Source organism: Octopus sinensis, linkage group LG14 (assembly GCF_006345805.1).
Source record: "Octopus sinensis linkage group LG14, ASM634580v1, whole genome shotgun sequence".
NCBI classification, from domain to species: Eukaryota; Metazoa; Mollusca; class Cephalopoda; order Octopoda; family Octopodidae; genus Octopus; species Octopus sinensis.
Genome location: NC_043010.1, coordinates 58,493,856 through 58,513,139, shown reverse-complemented (window position 1 = coordinate 58,513,139; position 19,284 = coordinate 58,493,856). Strand labels below are relative to the sequence as shown.

The window sequence follows — 19,284 nt, the reverse complement described above, 5'->3', positions numbered from 1 at the left end:
CTCTCTCTCACTCTTTTTCTATCTCTCTCTCTGTCACACACACACAGAGTCAAAAGGTGAGAGCTAGAAATATTCAGTATAGGAAACATGTAGTAGTGCCCTGAAGTCTTTACTGGGGACTTGGATTCTGTGTAAAGAGTGGCTCTGAAAGAAATCCAGGTGAGATGATATGGAGACAGCAATGCTAATATAAACACGATATATATGAAAACATACAAATATCCATATAGACACACACACACACACACATGTCGATAGATATATACATACATACATACATATAATGAAATATATGATAAACACAAACACACACACATATATATGTGAAGGCGCCTGGCTTAGTGGTTATGGTGTTGCACTCTTGATTGTGAGATCATGGGCTCAATTCCCAGACCGGGCATTGCATTGTGTTCTTGAGCAAAGCACTTCATTTCTTGTTGCTCTGCAATCATTTCGTCACCTGACATATGTCACTTGGTGCACCTGTACAGGTAATGTCGATTTGAAGGAGGGAGTGAGCTTATGTGGACACAAATATTTGATCACTATAAACAAATCATCTGTGTGGTCATTCGGCAAGAAAGTACCGAACCTTCATACATCGTCTACCGATGGGAGAGTCCATGATATATATATATATACATACATACATACATACAAAAGATGCTTGTCTCATCTTTTCAGATGATAGTCATCTCACATTCAGCTTGATTGTTTCTCATTCACTTTCATCCTTCCATGTGGACAGATATGAAGTGATAGAGAAATAGCTGAATACCACTGGATTTAATTGACAAAAGCTTGTACAACACTTATGCCTCTCTCTCAATCACATCAACCCTTTCGTTACTCTATTTATTTTGAGATGCTCAGTATCTTTTTCAATTACTTTAAATATAACAAAGAATTTAGTGAAATAACTTAGTTGTCATTAAGCTAGTGTTAGGAACATAAATTGTGACTAAGGTTTGGTGGAAGATTTTAATTCAGAACTTTTGAAAACAAGACATTTGTACTACAGAGCCAGAGGCGGTTTCAGCCAGGTTGGTAACAAAAGGGTCAAGTGATTCCAGTGACAAACATTGCAAGATGGCTGCTATTATTTGGACTGCAAGTTTTATGTCAGAGTATCCATCTTCTAGAAGAGTTCCTTCTCCATGGCTTTGTAAAAAGTAACAGGCACTAGTGTAGCTAGTGTGTGCCACCCAGGGTGGCCCTTCTGTTTTTCCCCTCAGCACCCCACACAAAAAAATATTGCCTAGAGCAGACCCAAAAGTGTGCCCCATTAAAAGTGCTGTGCGGGTTGGACAACTGCCCGTACCCCCTCCTAGCTACGCTAGGTGCCTGGGAAATCTATTTAACCCATAGACGGAACCCTGACAGGTACTATGGTTCAGGATCAGAACAAAGCTAGGAATAATTGTAATTATGGGGTGAATCCATGCTCATCACCCCCCAGAACTCCCAAACCAGGACCTCATCCCTCGATATTATTCATATCCAGAACATGGGTAAAGAGTGATTCCATGCTCCTCACAATTTCAGAACATATATATATATATATATATATATATATATATATATACATACATATACATATATACATAGATATACATACAAATCCGTCCATCCATCCATATATACATGTACATTGGCCCTCATTGTCCCCCTACATCTGTTCTCCTTCCATACATCAGCCTGTCTATTGATCCATTCCACATATGACTATCCCTCAATTATAGCAGTACTTCTTATGTTCCTTCGATGTTCCAGACAGTGACATACCCCTCCATATTTATTGCAAAATAACAAAAATATATGCAAACCTAATTGCATAAATACATGAAACAAGTTAAGTCCTTTTGCAGGCTGAACCAATTACAACTGTTTCATCATCATCATCATCATCATTTAGCGTCCGTTTTCCATGCTAGCATGGGTTGGACGGTTCTACTGGGGTCTGTGAAGCCAGAAGGCTTCATCAGGCCCAGTCAAATCTGGCAGTGTTTCTACGGCTGGATGCCCTTCCTAACGCCAACCACTCCGTGAGTGTAGTGGGTGCTTTTTACGTGCCACCCGCACTGGTGCCAGACAGAGCTGGCAAACGGCCACGAACGGATGGTGCTTTTTATGTGCCACCTGCACGAGGGCCAGGCGAGGCTGGCAACGGACACGAAACGGGGCGGTGCTGGCAACGGTCGCGAAACGGAAAGTTCTCTTACATGCCACCGGCACTGGTAACACATCTGCAATTTCCATTGATCGATTTCCATTGATCGATTTCGATTCTGATCCTCACTTGCCTCAATGGGTCTTCACAAGCAGAGTTTCGACACTGGTAACACATCTGCAATTTCCATTGATCGATTTCCATTGATCGATTTCGATTCTGATCCTCACTTGCCTCAATGGGTCTTCACAAGCAGAGTTTCGGCACTGGTAGCACATCCGCAATTTCCATTGATCGATTTCGATTCTGATCCTCACTTGCCTCAACACGTCTTCACAAGTAGAGTTTTGTGTCCCAAGAAGGGAAGGTATGCATACGTAGGCTGGCTCCATCCCATGTAGAAGGCCACGGGTTGTGGACTCACTTGTCCTGCCGGGTCTTCTCGCGCACAGCACACTTCCAGAGGTCTCGGTCTCTAGTCATTTCCTTGGTGAGACCTAAAGTTCGAAGGTCGTGCTTCACCACCTCGTCCCAGGTTTTCCTGGGTCTGCCTCTTCCACAGGTTCCCTCAACCGCTAGGGTGTGGCACTTTTTCACACAACTATCTTCATCCATTCTCGCCACATGACCATACCAGCGCAAACGTCTCTCTTGCACACCACAACTGATGCTTCTTAGGTCCAGCTTTTCTCTCAAGGTACTTACACTCTGCCGAGTGTGAGTACCGGCATTACACATCCATCGGAGCATACTGGCTTCATTTCTAGCGAGCTTACGCATATCCTCAGCAGTCACGGCCCATGTTTCACTGCCATGTAGCATGGCTGTTCGTACGCACGCATCATACAGTCTGCCTTTCACTCTGTGCGAGAGGCCTTTTGTCACCAGCAGAGGTAAGAGCTCTCTGAACTTTGCCCAAGCTATTCTTACTCTAGCAGTTACACTTTCAGCACACACCCCCGCCCCCGCTGCTGACTTGGTCACCTAGGTAACGGAAACTATCAACTATTTCTAGTTTTTCTCCCTGGAAAGTGACGGAAGTTGGTCTCAGAGCATTTTCAGTGTTTATTGTTCCTGAGCATCTGCCACATACAAAAACCATCTTCCTAGTTAGCCTTCCTTTGACATTGCTGCATCTCTTATGTGTCCATAGCTTACACTTGGTGCATCTTATAGAGTTTCTACCTACACCTTTTCTACAGATCGAGCAGGGCCATCTACCTGAAGGTGTTTGTGATTTGTCTACCTTCCTACTGATTACGACTTTGGTTTTAGCTAGATTGACTCTGAGGCCCTTCGATTCTAATCCTTGTTTCCACACCTGAAACTTCTCCTCCAGTTCTGATAGCGACTCAGCAATTAGAGCAAGGTCATCAGCATAGAGGAGCTCCCAAGGGCATCCTGTCTTGAATTCCTCCGTTATTGCCTGGAGGACTAAGATAAATAGGAGGGGGCTGAGTACTGAGCCTTGGTGGACCCCTACCTCTACCCGGAATTCTTCACTGTACTCATTTCCAACCCTCACCCTACTAGCGGCGTCCCTATACATGGCCCGCACAGCTCTCACTAACCATTCATCTATCCCTAGTTTTCTCATTGCCCACCAGATAAGGGATCGGGGGACCCTGTCGAAGGCTTTCTCCATGTCAACAAAAGCCAGGTACAGGGGCTTATCTTTGGCTAGGTATTTCTCCTGCAGGTGCCTTACCAAGAATATAGCATCAGTAGTACTTTTCCCTGGCACAAACCCAAACTGCATCTCATCTAAACTAACTCTCTCTCTAATTAGTTGGGCTATGACCCTCTCCGTAACCTTCATCACCTGCTCCAACAGCTTGATACCTCTGTAGTTATTTGTATCTAGGGCATCACCTTTACCTTTGTAGCAGTTGACTATTATACTGCTACACCAGTCATTGGGTATGACCCCTTTGTGTATCACCTGATTAACTATATGGGTGACTAGGCTATAGCCGACACTACCAGACATTTTGAGCATCTCTGCAGTGATTCCTGATGGGCCTGGGGCTTTCCCTGTCTTCATGCTTCTAATTGCCTTAGCTACCACAGAACTATCAACTCGGATAGCTGGTCCCTCTGTTGGGTCAACATTCGGCAGACTCTCTTTATCCCATTCATTTTCTTCATTCAGCAACCTTTCATAGTGGCATCTCCAAACCTCTCTCTTTGCATCCTCATTTAGCGCAAGTGAACCATCTTCCATGCGAACACACTTCTCTCCTACCACATCACGATTCTCTCTCACACACTGTCTTGCAACACGAAACACCTCCAGTCTTTGGTCCTCATGGCGCAGAACATTGGCAAATTTTTTCTTATCTGCTTCCCCTCTGGCTAAATAAACCTGTCTCCTAGCTTCTCTTTTGGCAGTCTGATACAATTCCCTGCTACCTCCATTTTTCCAGACCTTCCAAGCCTGTCTCTTTTCTCTAATAGCCCTGTCTACAATATTGTTCCACACCACGTTATTCTAGGTCGAGAGGGGACTTTGCACCAGCCACAGATCTGGTCAGTGGCTCTCAGCAGGTTGTCCCTTAGAAACGTCCAGCTGTCTTCTACCCCCTGTGCTCTACTATCCCCTTCTACTTCGTCAGAGGCTTCAAGTAATATGTCCCTAAATCTCTGTCCATTTGCAGGATCCTTAAGCTTCCAGATCCTTCTTCTCCATGTTGGTCGTCTTCTGGTTGTCCTCCTAGTCCTGATCCTAAAGTCACTAACTACCAGTCTATGTTGTGGGGTACATTCTTCACCTGGGAAGGTTTTGGCATTTATAAGCAGCCATCTCTCCCTTTGCCTTGTAAGGATGTAGTCAATTTGGCTGGTATGTTGGCCCGATTGGTTCCAGGTTCAGTATCACTGCGTGGCATCTTGGGCAAGTGTCTTCTGCTATAGCCCCGGGCCGCCCAATGCCTTGTGAGTGGATTTGGCAGACGGAAACTGAAAGAAGCCTGTCGTATATGTGTATGTATATATATATGTGTGTGTGTGTGTATGTGTTTGTGTGTCTGTGTCCCCCTAGTGGTGTGTTTACGTCCCTGTCACTTAGCGGTTCGGCCAGTCATTTGACTGCGGCCATGCTGGAGCACCACCTTTTAGTCGAGCAAATCGACCCCGGGACTTATTCTTTGTAAGCCTAGTACTTATTCTATCGGTCTCTTTTGCCGAACCGCTAAGTGACAGGGACGTAAACACACCACTAGGGGGACACAGACACACAAACACACATATATATATACATACACATATACGACAGGCTTCTTTCAGTTTCCGTCTGCCAAATCCACTCACAAGGCATTGGTCGGCCCGGGGCTATAGCAGAAGACACTTGCCCAAGATGCCACGCAGTGATACTGAACCTGGAACCATGTGGTTGGTTAGCAAGCTACTCACCACACAGCCACTCCTGCGCCTATATATATATAAATAAGGATAAGATTGTTAATCATATCAAGTGGATAGCATGGGAATAAAAACCTTATAGGTAATTATTATTAAAATTATAATTAAAGGTATCTAAAAGATACCACCATGCTAGAGATAGCAGTCAAAACTTGACTCTAAAACCACATCAGGAATTCATACAGCACCTGGTGCTGGATGAATATATGATGTGGTTTTAGAGACAAGTTTTGACTGCTATCTCTAGCATGGTGGTATCGTTTAGATACTTTTAATTATTATTATATATATATTATCCAAAATGTATAGTATTAAATATCCATCATGGCTCGTCTTGCCAATTGGTTTCGCATAAAGAATACAATGGACTGTTAGGTAACAAACTAACAATATAACTTTACGCTCATCAGAGTTAGCTGATATGGAAGAGAATCTGGTGAATGTTCTCTATTGTCGGAGGTGGATTAGCACAACTGATCAGCAGTTGCTGTGAAAAAGGTGGTAGAATGAAAAAAGGGCCAAGGGATTAGTTTAGGAGTTATGTCCCTTGGTTGGGTATGCTGTGAAGTCGGCAAGAGTTATCTTGAAGTGGGGAAAGTGTGTATTATTAATATGGTGCTCCTGTGGGGGTGGGGTGTGGTATGTGTAGTGGTGTCATATCTATAATTCTTTCCAGGGGCGTAGGTACATATAGTTGTGTTTGTTGGTCTCCTTTCTGTAAAGGACAGAGTTGTTGGGGGTGGGGGTTATGTTAGTGTCTGGTGTGTAATGTGTGTGCGCGGTCTGTGTATATGTGAGGGTATAATTTGAAGGGGTATGTGTTGGGGTGGGTGAGAGACAGTTTATTCTGTGGGTTGTCAGCCTTATAGGGGTGAGTGTATGTTCGTATGTACACGGGTGCTTTGGTGTTTGCCAGGCTCAAGGTCAATGGTGGAAAGTAGTTTGTGGAAGGTTGAGGCAGTCATGGTGGGGCATGCAGGTATGATAGAATGTACTACCTATCATGTGGGCAAGGATTAAACACCTCGCTCCTACTATTCAGGTAAACATCTGGGCGTTGGGTACCTTTTAAAATTGCTCTCTTCTCAGCCAGGCATAATCTACATTTCTTGCTGCTAGTGGAGTATGGTTTGCATCTTTCTAGAATCTTCCACTTTATGCTGTACTCTGTGCTGCCCTCTTTCAAAGTCCTGATGTGCTTGGCTAGGGTTGTGGTGTTACGTCTCTCTGGGATGTTGAATGAGGACTTAAAGTAGGTTCTGAAGGGGTCTTTTGTTGCCCCCACATATTTCCACATGCTCAATTGTCCATTGAGTTTTGTTACTGTTACTTCTACCTCATAAACAACTGTTTCCCTATTGCAGTGGCCGTTTAGTGGAGAAGTTGTGTTACCCCTGCACGAGCATCCTGCCTCAGCCTCAGGTGTGGGCCTACATACTAAAATCTTTTTAACACTGGGTGCACATCTAAAGGATACTCTCAGGGTGTGTCTATCAACTAAACTAAGAAAAATCTTACCTACTCTGGTCTTAATGTTTAAAGAAAATGGTGGTGTGAACCACAGTACTTTCAGGTGGTGCTTTCTCAAAGCACCCATAAACATACACACACACCCCTATAAGGCGGACACCCTACAGAATAAACTATCTCCCACCACCACCAACACATACCCCTTCACACAAATTATACTTCCTCATATACACAGATCCCAGACATGCATTTTACACACCACATGCTAACATGACCACCCCCACCACAGCTTTATCCTTTACAGAAAGAAAACAGACCAACGAATACAGCTATATTTACTTACACCCCCGGAAAAACTTATACATATGACACTGCTACACATACCACACACCCCGTCCCCACACAGGAGCACCACCTTAATAATACACACTTTCCCACATCAAAATAATTCTTGCCCGCTTCACAGCATACCCAACCAAGGGACATAACTCTTAAACTAATCCCTTGGCCCCTTTTTTTATTCCACCACCTTTTTCACCAGTTGTGCTAATCCACCTCTGACCATAGAAAGCAGTTGGCATATTCGCTTCCATATCAGCTAACTCTGATGAGCGTAAAGTTATATAATCAGTTTGTTACCTAACAGTCCATTGTACTCACAACCTCATGGTCGTAAGCTCAACGAGCTCAACTGAGCCATGCGCCTTCACACAGATACTATGTTACAGGATTGAAGCATCAGCAAGGTTATCCAGATGTAAAAACCATACCAAAACAAACTTTGCCTGTCCTGGTACCATGCAAAAAGCACCCAGTCTACTCTGTAAAATGGTTGGTATTAGGAGGGGCATCCATCTGTTGAAATCAAGCCAGAAACAGACAATGGAACCTGGTGTGCCTTCCATTCATACCAGCTCCTGCCAAGCCATCCAACCCATGTTAGCATGGAAGACAAAGGTTAAATGATGATGATGATGGTTATGTACGTAATATACTCATGTATATACAGTTATATACACACTGTATAATTATGTGGTATATAGGAAAAATATCCAGTATGTAGATATGTTTCTATATAATATATATGCAGATTTGTGTAACATATATATATATATAGATATGTTTCTATATAATATATATGCAGGTTTGTGTAACATATATATATACATATATATATATATCTTAGAAGAAATGAGGTACTCAGAAATTCGGATGGTTTTATATTTACAGATATTTATTTGTATATTACACGTTTTTATACAATTTGAAAACTACCTCCATCACACCCTGCTTTGCATGGCCACTCTGGTGAGCCTCTCTTGTCTCTCAAACTCTCTCTCCTCACACCCTAATAAAACTTCCCTTCCGTCCCCTACCAGGATCCACTGCCTGCATCCCCTTTAATATCAACCCCATATCTTGAGATACTCCAACAACCCACCACCACATCCCTTCTTTCCAGACTTCCAGCAAATCCCACCTACCATTATATAATGTTGGGATCCTTATATCACCATAGCAAAACACCTAGGCTTACTCTGCCATCTCACCCCAACCTCTCAATCCCTGGCATGGAACCATCACCCCTTCCAACTACACCTTCCTATCCTTCATTAATCAGCTTCCTATCCTTCATTAAGCAGCTTTTTCTTTTTTCTTTTCCCCCCTCTTTTTTTCTTATTCCTTTCTTTTCTTGCCTTGCAAATTCCCTAGCAACCTCACCAATGCAGGTTACACAAAAAGCTCCTACCACTTGACACTCTGCAAAGTGGTTGGAGTTAGGAAGGGCATCCAGCTGGAGAGACCAAGCCAAAACTGACAATTGAAATATTTACTGTGGGTACATCTTTATCTTGTGGATACAGTATATAGATATGTCTATACAATATATACACGGTGTATAGATATTTATATAATACAAACAATCACCATCTGAATGTGGTCAATGCCAGCCCCCTGTGGCTCCTGTGCTGGTGGCACATAAAAAGCACCCACTACACTCTAAGAGTGTTTGGCGTTAGGAAGGGCATCCAGCTGTAGAAACATTGCCAGATTAGATTGGAACCTGGTACAGCCTCTTGGCTTCCCAGACCCCAGTCGAACCGTCCAACCAATGCCAGCATTGAAAACGGACATTAAACGATGATGATGAAGAATCAATATACAGGTTTATGTACAATACACACTTTATGTATTAATGATCACTTATTCTGATGAGAAAGGAGGAAAAAAAAGTTTTTTGTCTGCTGTTATGTTCTGAGTTCAAATTCTGCTGAAGTCGGCTTTGCCTTTCATCCTTTTGGTGTCAATTAAATAAGTACCAGTTATGCACTGGGGTTGATGTAATCGACTTAATCCCTTTGTCTGGCCTTGTTTGTTCCCTTTATGTTTAGCCCCCTGTGGGCAATAAAGAAATAAATACATACTTTATGTAATACACAACAGGTAGAGTACCAAAGAAATTATTATCAGTCATCTTCATCTTCTTCCTCCTCCTCCTCACCATCATCCCCCACTACCACCACCACCATTTCTGACTGTGTTCTATCTTCTTATCTTCCAGTTACCCACCCGAATCAAGAAATAAGATGTCACAGTTCCTCCTTTCGGGGGACAACAGTCACCAGACTGCAAACGTTTCACACTGGACATTACAAATGAAACGAAGACAACAACAATAACAACAACAACAAGTAAATAAAAATTACACAGAAACATGACAGTGCATGTGGAATATATATGAGAATGAGTGTATATATGTATGTATAAATATATATGTGTATGTATATATATATGTATATATATATATATATATATATAAATTTTCAGAATGAGATAAAAATCCAAGGCTGTGAAAGATTTTAGAACATTTATAAATAGGTCTTACAGCTTTTTTTGGGATATATATATATATACACTCACTCACACATAACTACATATTTATATATATACATTAATATATGAATGTATATATAAATATATATATATATATACACACACAAACATGCATATAAATATATATATATATAGGTGTATATCTATATCTATATATAGAGGTGTATATATATATATATATAGGTGTGTATATATGTAGTATATTTATATATATACACACACACACATAACTACATATTTATATGTACATTAATATATGAATGTAAATACATGCATATATATACACACACACACACATATATATATATATATATACATATATATATATATACACACACACAAATATATATATATATATACATGCATTTACACTAGGTGATATATTGCACTAGAATATCTGATAACTCACTACCACTCATTTTATAGCATGCAACATACCAAGATTAAACCTTTTCCAGAGTGCATACCAATACCACATCTCCACCCACCCACACCACATACCACTGCATGCTGACATCATTACTCATAACTGCAGCACGAAATATAAATGCACAGAAAAGTGCAGTGATACTGTAACGTGCCTGCATGCACACACACACACAGTGTACAGATTGATTGCTTGACTGAACTATTTCGCTACACAGACACACAGACACGGAGAAGGAGAGGAACCTATGCAGCCCTGGAAGTAAGCCCATCTTGGAAATTCCATCATCGTCTCCTCCAACAGCTGATGGCACGTGTAGTAGTGCCGTACCTGATTCGGTGTGTGTGTGTTTGGAGTGCAGCAGACTGCAGCAGCAGCGGTAACAACAACAGCAGTAGCAGCTAGCAGTAGTAAAAACCTGTGATCCATAGCCCTACTACCACATAAACCGCCACACACGACTATACTACTACACACATATATATGCACAGAAGTATATATATATATATATACATGCACACAGATTATGGATGGAAAAATGGAGGTAAGTCTATTATTCATATCTTTTACTGTTTTGTTATAATTCTCCCCTTTTTTTATTTATATACAATATATACATACACACACATAAACATATATATATATATATGTGTGTGTGTGTGTGTAGAATATAATGCATCTGTGTATATATATGTATATACAAATATATATGTAAATATAAATATATATATATGTACGTATGTATGTATACATATATATATATATATATATATATATATATATATATATATATATGTACATATCTATAGCATGTGTCTGTGTAGATATGTAGTTATATAAATATACAGAAAGCTAGGCAGTTGCACATATTTCATGAAATGTTGTGATGGGAGAAAATGCTAAGATACCGTTATAAAGGACCCTTACATCACTGACAAACACCTACCTCAACTATTGTTTCATTTCTAATAATGCAAATTAATATCAAATATCTGTAATTATTGTAATATTCAATCACGGAGGAATATTTCTGCTTGGTTCAGTGAGATATTTCAGTGATTATCATTATTATTATTGTTGTTATTCTTATTAATGATAACATCTCTCAATGTGCAGATGAAGTGTTGTAATTGTATTGAAATCAATGTTAAAAACATAGATGAAGACTACGGTGAAATATATACACAGAGCAGCCATAGTTGTGGTGGCTCTTTGATGGTGATGGCTCTTTGACGAGGATGGGCTCTGCTCCATGTATCACTATGCATATGAGTGTATATACACACACCTGTGTGTGTGTGGGTGTGTGTGTGTTTGTAATTGCTTGTGTATCTCTCTCTCTCTTTCTCAATCTATCTGTCTATATATGTGTGTGTGTGTGTGTGTGTGTATCCGCAATCTAATTACTGAAACAAAAGAAAACATAAATATATATGTATGTATATATATATATGTGTGTGTGTGCATGCGTGTATCTGTTTGTGTGTGCGGACACACACACACATAGATATGTGTGCAGGTATGGAGTGTGTGGTCAAGAAGCTTGCATCCCAACCACACGGTTCTGGGTTCAATCCCAGTGTGTATTGTGAGTACAAAGCTGAGTACAAACATGTTTGTGTCTCCTTGTCTTGACACAGCATGTAGGGTGTAAATGAATGTCACAGTCATAGAAACAGTTGTAGTCATTTCCAATATTCTGCAGAAACCATGCTTGGTCCTGGGAAAATATTACCTGGCTTGGAGACAGGTGAGAGTTGCCAAAAGGAAGGGCATCAGGCTGTTGAAAATCTGCTTCTCTAAACTCTGCCAGACTCATGCAAGCATGGAAAAGTGAATGCTTATATAATGGTTTTATATATATATATATATATATATATATATATATATTATATATAGGTCTCTTCTATCTCTTAATTATAATTGAGGAAGGAGCCAATTTCCAACAAAGATATGTACATATGCATGTATGTATATATGTATGTCATTGTTCAGTTTTATTTCAAGATTTCTTACCAATAGAGAAAGAGTCAATTTCTAACCAAGACCCAAGGGTATTTTTGTTTGTTTGCATGCATGTATGTATGTATGTATGTATAAACATATGGGCAGATGTGGATGTGTGGTAAGAAGCTTGCTCCCCAACCTCATGGTTCTAGGTTCAATCCTGCCATGTGGCACCTTGGGCCTTGGGCTGATGAAAGCCTTGTGAGTGGATTTGGTAGACAAAAACTGAAAGAAGCCCATGGTATACACACACACACACACACACACAGACGTATATCTATGTGTGTGTCTTTGAGTCTGTATTTGTCCCCCCCCCCAACTTTGTTTGACAACCAGTGTAGGTGTGCTTATGTCCCTGTAACTTAGTGGGTCAGAAAAAGAGACTGGTAGAATAAGTATTAAGCTTTCTTTGACTAAACCTCTTCAAGCAGGTGCTCCAGTATGGCTGAAGTCAAATGACTGAAACAAGTAAAAGAACAAAAGAAATATATACTTATACACACTCACACAGACACATATGGACAAGGAGAGCTGAGTAAAGAAGTGCCAACCTCTAACTGTGGAGAGGTGAAGTATAACCTTTGAATGTTGGACCTCACAGATGTGATGACCAATGACCAAGACCTTTGACTATATGCTGTGCTTGAGAAGACTCATCAAGCCAAGTGAAATTGTAGTCATGGTCAATGCTGGTGTCATATAACTGGCACCTTGGAGTGGTTGGCATTAGGAAGGGCATCCAGCTATAGAAACCATGCCAAATCAGATTGGCATGATTTCTATACAGCTCTTTGGGCTTCCAGTTTCAGTCAAATCATCAAACCCATGCTGGCATGGAAACCAGATGCTAAATGATGATGATGATGTATGTATATATATCTATATTTGCATGTATACAGGTTTGTAAGAGGCATTTGCAGACATAATTAGTAATTTTATAAAATAACTTTAAGCTAGTAAATACCAAAAGTATGTTACTAAAGATTTGTGCAGCCATTCTCGATAATCTTTCTTCTGAAATCTTCAACGAATCAGACTTTGGCATCGATGACCATTTCAGTGAGGACCGGAATCCTTGACCCATCTCTACTAAATGATCCTCAACTGGAGAATGGGAGTCTTCAATGTGTCTCTGGTATTTTGAGGATGTCATTTAGTCTCCCTTTTAACAATGTTCCAAATGGGACTGAAATCAGGTGAATTTGGAGGCCACAAATCTGGTTTTACATGCTTATCTTCTTCTTAAGAACTGCTTGACATCCATTCTTGGGTTACATGGGCTTTTTGAGCAAGTGTTGAGCCTTGCTGAAACACATGATGGTCTTCCACTGCATACTTCATGCACCTGGAGCTTAACACCCGTGGAAAGGTGTGAGGTGGCATGACATGACCTTCCTTCCTCACCATTCCTAAAAACCATTTTAGCTGCTGGAAATTTAGTGAGCATCACTCTTGGCACATCAGAAGCATCTGCACATAACCATCTGCACATAACCATCTGCACATAACCATCTGCACATAACCATCTGCACATAACCATCTGCTATTTCTCCTGTTAGGCTTTCTTCTTGGTCCAGATTCTTCACTCACACAGAAGAACCAAAGCATGCCATGGTTTGTTAAATAACTGCCTGGCATGGAATTAATGGTTTTCCTGTATGTTTCTACCCATGGCTTGGTCTCTCCTCAGAACAAACAACCCGTATCAAATGTCCTTGTGCATCACAGTTCCAATAGTCTACTCTGATACCTGAAGTTCTCTGGTGATGGTCCAGATTAATTTTCTGGAAACATAATCAACGGTGCCCCAGCATGGCCACAGCTCATGAGCTGAAACTAGAATCAATCAATCAATCAATGTCTTCAACCCGTTGGTTTGATTGCAGTGTTCAAACTGTGTAGTGTCCAAACAATTAAAGTTTATTTCCCCCCCTTTGGTACAGTTGAAATATTCCTGTCAGAAGCTTCAAATTCCATCCAAACTCTGCATACAAAAGATGTTGCAACATTTAGAAAATGGACACATTATAAATCTCTGTTTCACCCAAATGGCAACAATGACTGCATGTCTTTTGGGTTTTTGGGGTTAGCATTTGAATCTGCCATCAGGGATCTGAAAGAAATATCTTTTAACTGGTTTGAAAAGAGTAATTAAGGGTTCTCAAATATACACACACACACATACACATATATACGAATATATATATATGTATGTGTGTGATAGATATAGATAGATAGATAGAGAGAGAGAGAGAGAGAGAGAGAAACAGACAGGCAGACAGACAAATAGATGGATAGATAGATAGACAGAGAGATATTCAGATAACACACACACTCATATATATTTATGCCAATGATTCATGATGACAGTCTCTTGTAATCCAAAGTAGATGGTTTTCTCCAATATCTTTTGCTGAACAATCTGCACAAATGATTTGTTTGTAGTGATCTAGAGGACATACTGTAAAAAAACTCATGCTTTCCAAGTGCTTGGAGGAGGCAGTCAAGAGGGTGGCTGCTGGAAGATCCTGTGTCTGGCAACAGGACTCTGCACCATGCCAGACAAGCAGGAGAACCCTGTCACGGCTGTCAGACAACTTCTGCGACCACATCACCCATAACATCTGGCCAGCTTACTCCCCAGACTGCAACCCCTATGATTGGGGGGAGGGGGTGCAGAGATGTCAGTTTTATTTTCATTTTCGTGTAATTTAGATGACAGTTTATTCACTGCACCCTGTATATGTGTGTATGTGTATATATATATGTATATACACGTATGTATGTATATATAAATATATATGTATGTATATTATATATATGTATATGTGTATGAATATATAAATATATATATGTATGTATATATATATATATGTATGTATGTGTATATAAATATATATCTATATATATATATATATATGTATGTATGTATGTATATATATATATATAAACATACATACATGTGTGTGTGTGTGTGTGTGTGTGTGTATGGTGAAACTGACACTGATTGTTGTGTGTAATCTTTGAATAAAATTTGAGAAATGAAATAAGAAACTATTAAAGTTGATACTGAGGTAACAGAAAGCAGAAGAATTCATTTTGAATGGAGGTCGGGGGGGGGGGATATAAAATCTAAAATGTTGGATAAGATCAGATGTATAGGGGAAGGTAATCAATAGAAAAAATCAATATGTTGCATTATGAAATAATGTTGATACTCAATCATTTCATGCAATGTCGCAATCTTTGAAGTTTCCAGTTTAATTAGATATATTTTGATACTCTACTGTTAGTATAGAGTACTTTTCTACTTGCTGAAATGTTTATTTTCAAATGTTTACATGTCTACTCTGTAAAGTGGCTGGTATTAGGAAGGGATCCAGCCACAGATCCCTGATGCTAACTGTGGTGCTTCCACAGTGCTCTAGCTCACCAGATCCTGTCAAACGAGCCAACTCATCCAAGTATGGAAAACAAATGTTAAATGATGATGGCAACAATGTTGGTTTGGGCAAACTGCTTTATGAAGATCACTGCCAGCTCTCACTATGCACCCAACCTCACCAAAATATATATATATATTTTGGTGCCAGTCAGGAGACACTGGCATATACATATATATATATATATATATATATATGCCTGTGTCGCCTGACTGGCATCCGTGCCGGTGGCACATAAAAGGCACCATTTAAGTATGGCTGATACCAGTGCCGCCTGATTAGTCCTTGTGCCAGTGGAATGTAAAAAAGCGCCCACTACACTCACAGAGTGGTTGGCATCAGGAAGGGAATCCAGCTGTAGAAACACTGCCAGATCAGATTGGAGCCTGGTGGAGCCTCCTGGCTTGCCAGTCCTCAGTCAAACTGTCCAACCCATGCCAATATGGAAAGTGGACATTAAACAACACTGATATATATATATATATATATATATATATATATATATATATATAATATATATATATATACACACACACACACACACACACACATACAGAGTATGTAAGATATTTGAGGATAGATCTATGTTTATAAATGTGTATAAAAATATAGATATAAAATAACAAATAACTTTATTTATCAAAAATTGCTATGAGGATAAAAATAAACCTTCTTTTCTATAATGTTATTCAATAAAGCCATCTTCAGCTTCAACAACTGCTTCTAAATGAGATCTAAATCACCTACATATTCGATTCAAGTGGTCCTGGTTCATTTTTAACATTACTCTGACTATGGCACCTTTCAAAGAAACTTTGGTGTTATGGGCATGCTCCTTGACCTCTTTCTCAACAATGCTCCACTTACAATAGTCTAACAGATTGCGATCTGGGGAATTAAGAGGCCAAATATAAAGGGTTATGTGATCGTGAACATTTTTAGCCATCCATTCTTGTGTTTACTAGAGCCATGTCTGATAGTGCAGAGTCTTACTGAAACACATATCGCCTTCCATTGTATACACTGTCAATCCAGGGCGTAACAATTGTTTCCGGGACCTCACTGTAGGCGGCAGAGTTAACTCTAAGGCTTTGTGGAAAGAAATAAGGAGGCATCACATGTCCTTCATCCATGACAGTTGCAGGAAATTCTGTATGCATAACACTTGGAACTTCAGAAGGATCTGCACATAAGCATCTGTCATTTCTTCTGCAAACTTTTTGATGCTGGTTGAAGTTTTTCTCATTTGAGAAAAACCAAATCAAATTTTCATCTGCTGGATTTTTCAGTTTATTTAAGAGCCTTTTAGATCTGATATAATGATTTTCTTTTGCTTTTTCTGACCAATTGACCTTTCCTCATCATATAAGACTTATATCTGATGTCTTTGTGGACAACATTTCTAACTGTTCCTTGTGATACATGGAAATCTTTTGCAATTGACCTCATGGACTTTCTGGGATTGTAATCAAATGGTCTTTTAAACTTTCTGGATTAATTCAGGTGTTCTGATGATTTCAGAGCATTTAGAATGCTTTTTATGCTTTGATACTGGTGATATGTTTCCATCTTCAGTCTCTAGCTCCTTACAAACTTTGTAGATGAAAATCTGGTAACTTTTAAAAATTGAGATATTTCTAAATTGCTATGCTCAGCCCTTATAACCACAATAACTAGATGCCTCTTCATTTCTTGAGTAAGCTGAGGGTCTGCCATTATTATTTTCTGAAACAAAGATTATACATTTCGTTTTTGGAGTCAAAACTATTGAAAAGGTTGCAAGACGCAACGAAAATTTTAAGACAATAAAAATAAGAAAAACGTGGAAATTTTACCGGTGAGTGTGTTACATTATAAGGTACAAAAAGAAAATGACTCTCCCTAGACACAACAAAAGATTATACAGAGTTAGCAAAAAATGCAGTAATGCCCCCAAAAAGTTATGTCTTTAAATAGCTTACACAACCTGTATATCTAATATATAAAATAGAGATGTGTGTGTATTTACTTTTCATGTGAAAATCGCTCCTCCATTGCTTCCATACTTGTGATGTGGGAATAATTTAACCTCAGACTTATCTTAGGCTCTTCATTTGATTTTTTTATTAAAAATAAATAATATTGCTTTATATATATGATTCACTTCTTTAAAAAGGTTTCTCAATGTCAACTTCTGGTATTGATGTAGCAACGGCAACACTTTCCGTTTCCATTTGCAAAGCTTCACTGTCTATTTTGATATTTTCATTTCAAGTTTTAATTCACTAATACTTAGAAATGGATGCTTTGCGTCCAGTTAAATAATAGTAAAAAATAATATATATATATATATATCAAACTAAAATCATTGAACAAGCAAATACAAGGTCAACCGCATGTCATTTCATAATTCGAACATTTAATTATAGAATAAACATATAACCCGCAAGATGGAACAAAATTCATATGTACAGCACGTAATAATAATAATAATATGGTATGGTGCAAGAAAAATTCTTATCATTAAAACTTAGAATTAATATTCTAGCGATTCAAAGAGAATACATTTATAAATGGACGTAGAAAGTAAAATATAATATAAGTAATATATAGAAATATATAGGTATATAAAAATATAGGCATATAAAAATATATAAAACATATATAAATATATATACATATAGGAGCATATAAAAAATATAATATATATATATATCGTGTAAATAAAGTAAAATAAGGTTCATCGTTTAGAAATCTTAATCAGGTAAAATAAGCCTTATATATAAGAAGGAAATCATGTTTACTTATCCCTATGGCCATTTCAGGGGTGAATTATGTTTAAAGCACTAGGTGCGGTTGACCTTGTATTTGCTTGTTCAATGATTTTAGTTTGATATTTTTGTCTCTTCCAATAGAGCACTTCTATTGCAGTCCTATTAAACCTTTTTTTGTTCCTGATAAGAAACAATTATTGTATCGATATATATATATATATATATATATATATAATATATATATATATATATATATATATATATATATATATATATATATATATATATATGCATATGTGGGTACAGGACGTCATTAACGGTGCAAACAACATGAAATACGTAAACAACGAGAGAGAAAAATGTAAAACAGAACAAGCTAACCCAAAGAAAGAATCCTTCATCAGTTGTCGGTTGTCTTTCTATGAATGCTTGAAATGAGGAGTAGATAGGCAGCTGACAACTGATGAAGGATCCTTTCTCTGCATTTACTTGTCCTATTTTCCATTCTTTCTCTTGTTGTTTATATAGGATATTACATATTTGATATTATGTGTAACACGACTTTATATCACTCTCATTGCATCGTCCTAGCCATGCTAGCACGGAAAGCGGACATTGAACGATGATGATATAACATATTACATATTACGCAGGACCTATTTACATGATGTATATTTAGTGTGTCATTGTTTATCTGAC

General features: G+C 38.9%; 1 protein-coding gene across 1 annotated transcript in view; it reads left to right on the top strand.

The window, feature by feature from the left end:
• Positions 1-19,284, top strand: part of LOC115219374 — a 100,348-nt gene that overhangs the window by 63,903 nt on the left and 17,161 nt on the right. The gene's annotated exons all lie outside the window — the stretch shown is intronic.